We start from the raw sequence: 7,915 nt of genomic DNA, 5'->3' as shown, positions 1-7,915 counted from the left end.
ATGGAGGCGGAGGCGGAGTACCAAGCCGCCCTCGAGGAGGCCCTGCAGCACGTGCTGGAGGCTAGCGGGCTCAAGGAGGATGCACACTGGGATGGGTTGGAGCAAGCCCTTGCCTTGTCGGCGGCGGGAGACTCCATCCACACCCCGCTCTTTGTCCCGCCTCCGCCACCGCCGTCGCCCGTCGAGCCCAAGCCGGTGCCAAAGCCGGAGCCGACGCAGAAGCGCTTCCCGCCTCCATCCACATGGCCGGAGGAGGTCTACACGTGGACGGGCCAGTACCGCGAGTGGGTGAGCGCGCCTCCTGTCCACTATGCCGCGACGCCGGAGCAGGAGGCGGCCCACTTTGAGCGATGGAAGGCGCACTGGCTCCGCCAGGAGCAGGCCGGCAGCGAGCGGCAGATGCGCTACGACGCAATGCTGCAACGCGACGTGGAAGCACTCCGGCTTGAGGAGGAGGAGGAGCGCGCGGCGAGCCGCAATGCCGCCGCCCCAGCAGACGCCGGAGGAGGCTGCCTGGCAGTGTGCCACGCGGCGTTCGGATGGGCAGGCCCTGCTCCCGTCTTCATCGACCTCACCGGTGGCGATGGCGATGGCGATGACGACGTTGACGTCAAGGGCAAGGGCAAGGCCGACGACGTCTAGAGCAGCATGCGGGGCGGCAACGTGCGGACACAGTCTTTTTCTATGTTTTAATTAATGTTTAATTAGGTTTAAGTGGACTTTGGTCGTGGTCGACCGGCCACTTATGTTTAATTATGTTTATTCCTGCGACTTTTTTATTCATGCCGATACATTTGGGTCTGCCTTTTCTTTGGGCGGTCAAGCAGACCTATTTAAAAATGCGGACGCGTACGTCCGCCTGGTCGACCCAAACGGACGAAAAACAGACGAAGCGCGCGTGCGCTTGGATCGCCCCGTTGAAGTTGCTGTAAAACCCTAATCCTCTAGCCTCGCCTTTTGTTGATGTCGTTGCTTCGCTGCATTGGTGTTAACCACTCACTGCCTCGAATCTAACTTCACTTTTTTCGATTGTGCCGCCCTCACCTCGGCAAGGACAAACAAAATCTTTGAAAAAATTCAAGCAACTCAATATTGAGTAAGGCAGTTTTAGGACGAGCTCCATGAAGCCTCTGATTCTTTTTTAAATAATTAAAACTTCATTTTTTAGGTTTAGTTCTAAAAAAGTATATGCGTATATAAGGATCTAAGTACGTATGTGTAAAAACTTCATGGTGAAATAACTTGAATTGCAAGCTGCGCAAAAGAAAAAGTACTCCCTCCTTTCCATTATATAGGGCGTGTAAATTTTTGGCAGGCAATTAGCTCAAGGCTAGTCGTATATTACTGGGTTACAGAAACTTTCTTCCATGATATGCTTTAACAAACATGCTTGGCTGATCCATGATTAGTGTAGACGAGTAGGGGAATTGGGCAATGCACCTTGGGTGCAGCCGATGAATGCATTGGCATACATATAGTGTTACAGAGAGCACATGGCGTGCTGGATACATGCGCGACGTGCGCGTCGTGATACAGTTACATAGAGGACGTGCCTAAAACACGACGGGGTCAGCTAGCTACGTGGGCGGGAGAAGATGTTGTCTGACACCCCGCCGCAGCTGAATCATCAGGTGGCCGGATGCATAAGCTGGATCGAAACTCTTCAAACGCTGGCGTTGGCAGTCCCTTCGTCATCACGTCCGCAAACTGTTGTGTTGTGGGTACATGGAGCACACGAAACTGTCTGAGGGCCATCTTCTCGCGAACGAAGTGTATGTCCAACTCGATGTGCTTCGTGCGGCGGTGGTGGACGGGGTTAGCTGCCATGTACACCGACGAGATGTTGTCGCAGAAGACCACGGTGGCCGAGTGCAGAGGAGCGTGGAGCTCGCCAGGCAACTGGCGGAGCCAGCAACATTCAGCCACCGCGTTCGCGACGGCGCGGTACTCAGCCTCGGCGCTCGAACGTGACACAGTCGGCTGCCGCTTGGACGACCAGGAGACGAGAGCATCGCCGAGGAACACCGCGTAGCCTGATGTAGAGCGGCGTGTGTCCGGGCACACGGCCCAGTCGGCGTCGGAGTAGGCGACCAGGTCGAGTGACGTGGAGCGTCGGAGATGCAGGCCTTGCTTGGACGACCCACGGACGTAGCGAAGAATCCGCTTCACCAACGATAAGTGCTGCTCACGGGGGTCATGCATGTGTAGGCAAGCTTGTTGCACGGCGTAGGCCAGGTCCGGCCGCGTCATGGTGAGATACTGCAACGCACCCACCTGGCTGCGGTACTCCAAAGGATCGGACACAGGCGCCCCCGCGTCATCGGAGAGCTTGTGGCGGGTGTCGACGGGTGTGCTGACAGGTTTGCACGCCACCATGTTGGCGCGATCCAGCAGCTCCTCGGCGTACTTGCTCTGGGAGAGGAAGAAGCCATCGGGGCCGCGGGCGACGCTGATGCCAAGGAAGTAGTGTAGTGGCCCAAGATCCTTCATGGAGAACTCCGCGAGAAGTTGTTGTTGCAGGCGTTGGAGTAGAGCCGGCGTGGACGCGGTGATCACGTTGTCATCCACATACAGAAGAAGGTAGGCGACCTCGTCGGCGTGGCGAAGAACGAACAGCAAGGGGTCGGATCGTGCAGTCGTGAAGCCGATGTCACGGAGGAAGGCGGCGAAGCGCTCGAACCACGCCCTCGGCGCCTACCGCAGCCCGTAGAGTGATCTGTCGAGGAGGCAGACGTGATCAGGGTGCCGCTCATCGATGAAGCCGGCCGGTTGTTGACAGTAGACACGCTCGGTGAGGAAGCCCTGCAGGAATGCGTTGTTGACGTCCATTTGGTGGACTGGCCACTCCCGAGCAGTAGCAATGGTGAGCACCGCGCGGATGGTGGCGGACTTGACGACCGGCGAGAAGGTCTCGTCAAAATCCACGCCGGGGCGCTGGGAGAACCCGCGCACCACCCAACGTGCCTTGTACCGTTCCAGCGTCCCGTCGGCCTTGAACTTGTGGCGAAACAGCCACTTCCCAGTGACTATGTTGGCGTCGGGCGGCCGCGGCACAAGCGTCCATGTCTGGTTCGCCATCAACGCCCTGTACTCTTTCTGCATTGCGGTTAGCCAGTGGGGATTGCGAATCGTGGTGCGCACGCTCTTTGGTATAGGCGAGGGGGAAGGAGTGGCTACAGCTAGGTTGGCGTCCGCATAGCGTGGGTTTGGATGGAAGATGCCGCGCTGAGCACGGGTGGTCATGGCATGGGTGGGCACATGGCGACGCGGCCGTGGTTGGACGGCGTCAGGAGCATGGGCGGGAGAGCTATGGGGTGCAGTAGCAGGGTTGGGCGATGTCGGTTCACCGTGGCCGGCGAGCGATGCCGGGGATGGGAAGGCAGGAGGAGGCGTGGGCGGCAAGGCCATGGGAGGCCGTGTTGAGAGCAGAGTGTTTTTTGTTAGCAATCCAGAGTCTGTCCACTGATTCGAAATCAGTTCCAATATCCACCCCGAAATGATTAGAGACCAGAGGCCAGATCTGTCTAGAGACCACACGATCAAAAAACAAATGTGAGCATGTTTCAGCCTTAGAGCAGAACACACACTCAAGTGGCTTAATAATCTGTCTTTTCCTGAGGTTATCACTGGTCATTAGTTTGTTGTTGGTAAGGAGCCACAGGAAGACATGAATTTTTGGTGGAATTTTCAGCTTCCACACCGAGGGTATGAAGACTGGTTGCACCCCCCTAAAATTAATCACATGGTAGAGCGAGCTAGTGGAGTAAACTCCCCTATTCTCTAGCTGCCAGACAAGGGCATCAGATTCTTTGGTAAGGGTTAGGCTACTAATTATCTCCACTAACTGATACCACTGTTCCATGAGTCTGTCATCAAAATTCCTTCTAAAAGTGAGCCTAAGTTGCCTACCGTCCCATACTTCCCTGACACTTTTGGTTTGTTCATTGCAAATAGAGTAGATAGGCCAGAATTGCACTGCTAAGGGGGAGGTACCAAACCAGGTGTCTTCCCAAAACCTAACTTTTTCACCCAACCCAACCTTCCACCTATAACCAAGTTTTAGTGCTTGGATAATGGTTTTCAGCCCCTTCCAGAATCTGGAGGCACTAGGGGATAGATTAGGAGCAAAAATGTTAATCTTATTAGACATGTACTTGTGATCAATGATCATTTCCATGGTTTTCCTTCACTCTCATAGTATCTCTTCACCCAGGAACCTAGTAAACACAAGTTGATATCTTGGAGGTTTGGGATTCCCAAGCCTCCAAATTCTTTCTTCATACACACCATCTTCCAGTTGGCTAGATGAAGTTTCCTATGGCCTTCAAAATCATTCCACAAACAGTTGGCCATTTGAGAGTTGATCATCTCAATGGCCCATTTAGGGAACATAAAGAAGGATAAAAGATAGATAGGAATACTGGCCAGGCAAGCCTGGATCAGGGTGAGTCTACCTTTATAAGAGAGGAGCTTTCCTCTCCAACCAGCAATTCTTTTCATAATTTTATCTATGAGAGGTCGGATATCCTCCTTCCTAAGTTTTTCATGATGGAGGGGGCTGCCAAGGTATTTAATAGGGAAGGACCCCCCTTTACAATCTAGGGTAGTAAGAAAGTGCATGAAATCAGAGTCTTCCATGTTAATTGGGATCAACTCACTCTTAGAGTAGTTGATCCTCATGCCAGAAACCTGTTCGAAACAAGTAAGGATAGTTTTGAGGTTGGAGGCATGGGTAAGGTCATTATCTAAAAAGAGAAGGGTATCGTCAGCATACTACAGACAAATAATCCCTCCATTGCAGACTTCAGTACATAGTCCAGCAATCAAGTTACAACTAGCTGCTTTGGACAGCATCTTGGTCGGCACATCTACTACTAAGTTGAAGAGTAATGGGGAAATAGGATCCCCTTGTCTGAGCCCTTTACCGGCTAAAAAGAAATTACTTTCAGTATTGTTAATTTTGACCCCAACCGAGCCATTATGGGTGATCTGCTGGATCCAATTAATCCAAGTATAACCAAAGCCTCTTTTTTGAGGAGGTCCAGGAGGAAACCAAGGTCTACTTTATCAAAAGCTTTTTCATAATCCAATTTCAAAACCAAACCTTGTTTTTCCCCAGAATGGACTGAGTGCACTACTTCATGGGCAATGACCACGCTCTCCAGAATGTATCTGCCTTTGAGGAAGGCGGATTGGTTACTGGCAATCAGCCTCTGGAGGATCTTAGCTAGCCTGTTGGTGAGGACCTTAGTAAAAAATTTAAAACTACAGTTAAGCAAGCTGATGGGTCTAAACTTTTTCATGGAAGTTGCATCAGGTTCCTTAGGGATGAGGGAAAGCATGGCAAAGTTAAGTCTATGTATGTCCAACTCCCCCTTATGAAAATCATTAAACATGGCTATTAGGTCCATCCTAATCACCTCCCAAAATTGTTGATAGAAGAAGAAAGGAATCCCATCTAGTCCAGGGGCACCATCAGGGTAGGAGTCAAAGACTGCTTTCTTTATCTCTTCTTTAGTAAAAGGTGATTCTAGGTTCTCATTCTCTACAAGTGTGACTAATTCCTCTGCAAAGAAAAAGTCAGAGCTCAGTGTGAAGCCACTGTTGTGCTCTTTTTTGAACAGATCTTTATAGAAGTCTACTGCTACTCCAAGCATATCTTTAATGTCATTGACAGGCCCATCAGGGCCATCTAAAGAGTGGATGAGGGTTCTCCTCCTCCTTTGATTAGCCACTGCATGGAAGTATGCAGTGTTACTATCTCCTTCTTTAATATCTCTATCTCTAGATCTCTGTTTAGCTTTAGTTTCTTCCTGAAGCCAAATTTCCTGGAGTTCAGTATGAATGAATTTCATTCTGTTGAACTCCCCTTCAGAAAGATCAGAGGTTTCAGATTTAACATATAAAGTGTCAAATTCCTCCACTAAGATTTTCTTATATCTCCTAAGATTAGCCTCTTCATTGGAGTTCCAGCCTTTAGTGACTCTCCTGAGGCTTCTAATCTTGATCTGCCAGTTATCTATGCTAGAGATGGCATTGTTTGGCTCAGACCAAATTTTGAGAATAAGATCAGAAAAATCAGCTCTAGCAACCACCATTTTTCCATCTTATAACTACTTTTCCTAGGTTGGACATCAATCCCAGAGTCCCAAAGGAGGGGTGTGTGGTCACTGCCACATCTAGGTAAAGATCTACATGTAGCTAGAGGAAAAAGGGCATCCATGTCAGTATTACAGAAGAGTCTATCAATAGTAGACATGATGAGGTCCACTTGGTTATTTGCCCAAGTGAATTTTCTGCTAGAGAGCTTGATCTCCAGCAGTCCCCAGATTTCAATCTAGGCATTGAAATTATTGCTCCATCTATGATTGATTACTCCATTACTTTTCTCTTTAGCATTCCTAACTAGATTAAAATCCCCTCCAATTAGGGTGGGCAAGTGATTGTCTACAAATAAAGAGTGCAGCTCAGAAATAAAGGTTGCCTTGCCCTCTTCATAAGAGGAGCCATATACTACAACTACCCTAAATACATGACCTAGGGCTTTGTGTCTTAGCTCACAACTGACAGAAAAATTTAAATGTGACCAGGAGATCACCTCAAAGACATCTTGCTCCACTCCCACCAGGATGCCCCCAGCAGTGCATGTGGCAGCGAGGTGATGCCAGGCAAAATCTCTGTGTCCAATTAAAGATTTAAGATAGGAAGGGGAGAACTCCTCCTTCTTGGTTTCCTGAAAACCTATGATATTGGCATGGGTTTTGGCTAAAGTGTCTATAATGAGAGGTTTTCTGCCTGCAGCTGAAATACCCCTAACATTCCAGAATAGGGCATTCATTTAATCACTTCTGTCCTGGGGTGCTTGCCCCGCCTATTCTTCCTAACTAGTGACCAGAGACCCTCATTAGCATTACTAGGGAAAAGCCTAGCAGCAGCGCGGGTTTTGGGCCTATTAGTAGCGCGGGGGCCGGCACTACTAATAAGGCGCTACAGCTAACGTATAGCAGTAGCGCGGGTGCCACCCGCGCTACTACTATGTCTGTTAGTAGTAGCGCGGGTAAAACCCGCGCTACTACTAATCTCTAATCTCTGGGTTTTTTTTTTGAATTTTTTCGAAAAAAATCGATTTTCCCCCTAATTTTCAAATTTCTGAATTATTTAAACCTCAAATCTCTAATCACCCCTCATCACTGCTCAATTTAATCTCTAATCATCCCTCATCATTCCAAATAATCTAACTTCCCGGACGGTCACCCATCCTCTCACTACTCAGCCTGAGCATGCTTAACTTCCCGGTTCTATTCTCCCTCGTTTCCAAGTCTGCACTTGTTGTTTTCCTGACAATAGTAAGATGTCAATCCTGTTAACCTTAGGAATTTAGCTTGAGCATGAAGTCACACATTTCACTGTTTGAGTTTGAAACTATTGTTCTAAAAAATTAGTAACACTAATATTTCTTGAATAATTAGTTTGAGCACAATTTGACCAGATTTGACCAAAATTCAAAAAAACTAAAATAATTGTTTAGTAACACTAATATTCTTGAATAATTAGTTTGACCAGATTTAACAAAAAATAAAAAAAATAAAATTTGATGATTTTTTCCCTCCAGATCTTAAAAGCCCCGTAACTTTTTTCTGTTTGGTTTTTGAGGATTTTAAAAATGTTTAACGGGGTTCCCCCAGTTAAATTTGGATGTAACTTTTTGAGTAGATGATTTTTCATATAAAAAACTTTTTCATCCGAGTTAGTATGCAAAAGTTATGCCCATTTTTACAAATTCTTGAGAGATTTTGCAAATAAAGTCGAAATTCATATTTGCAAATTTTCCCAACAACTAGACCACATATCACATGGGAACTTTTTTTTTGACATTTTCTTAATTTTCTTTTATTTTTTTTAAACTGAAAAGGCG

This window comes from Triticum dicoccoides, chromosome 7B (genome assembly GCF_002162155.2).
Source record: "Triticum dicoccoides isolate Atlit2015 ecotype Zavitan chromosome 7B, WEW_v2.0, whole genome shotgun sequence".
NCBI classification, from domain to species: Eukaryota; Viridiplantae; Streptophyta; class Magnoliopsida; order Poales; family Poaceae; genus Triticum; species Triticum dicoccoides.
The sequence above is the reverse complement of the archived record's forward strand: the minus strand, read 5'-3'. Positions refer to the sequence as shown.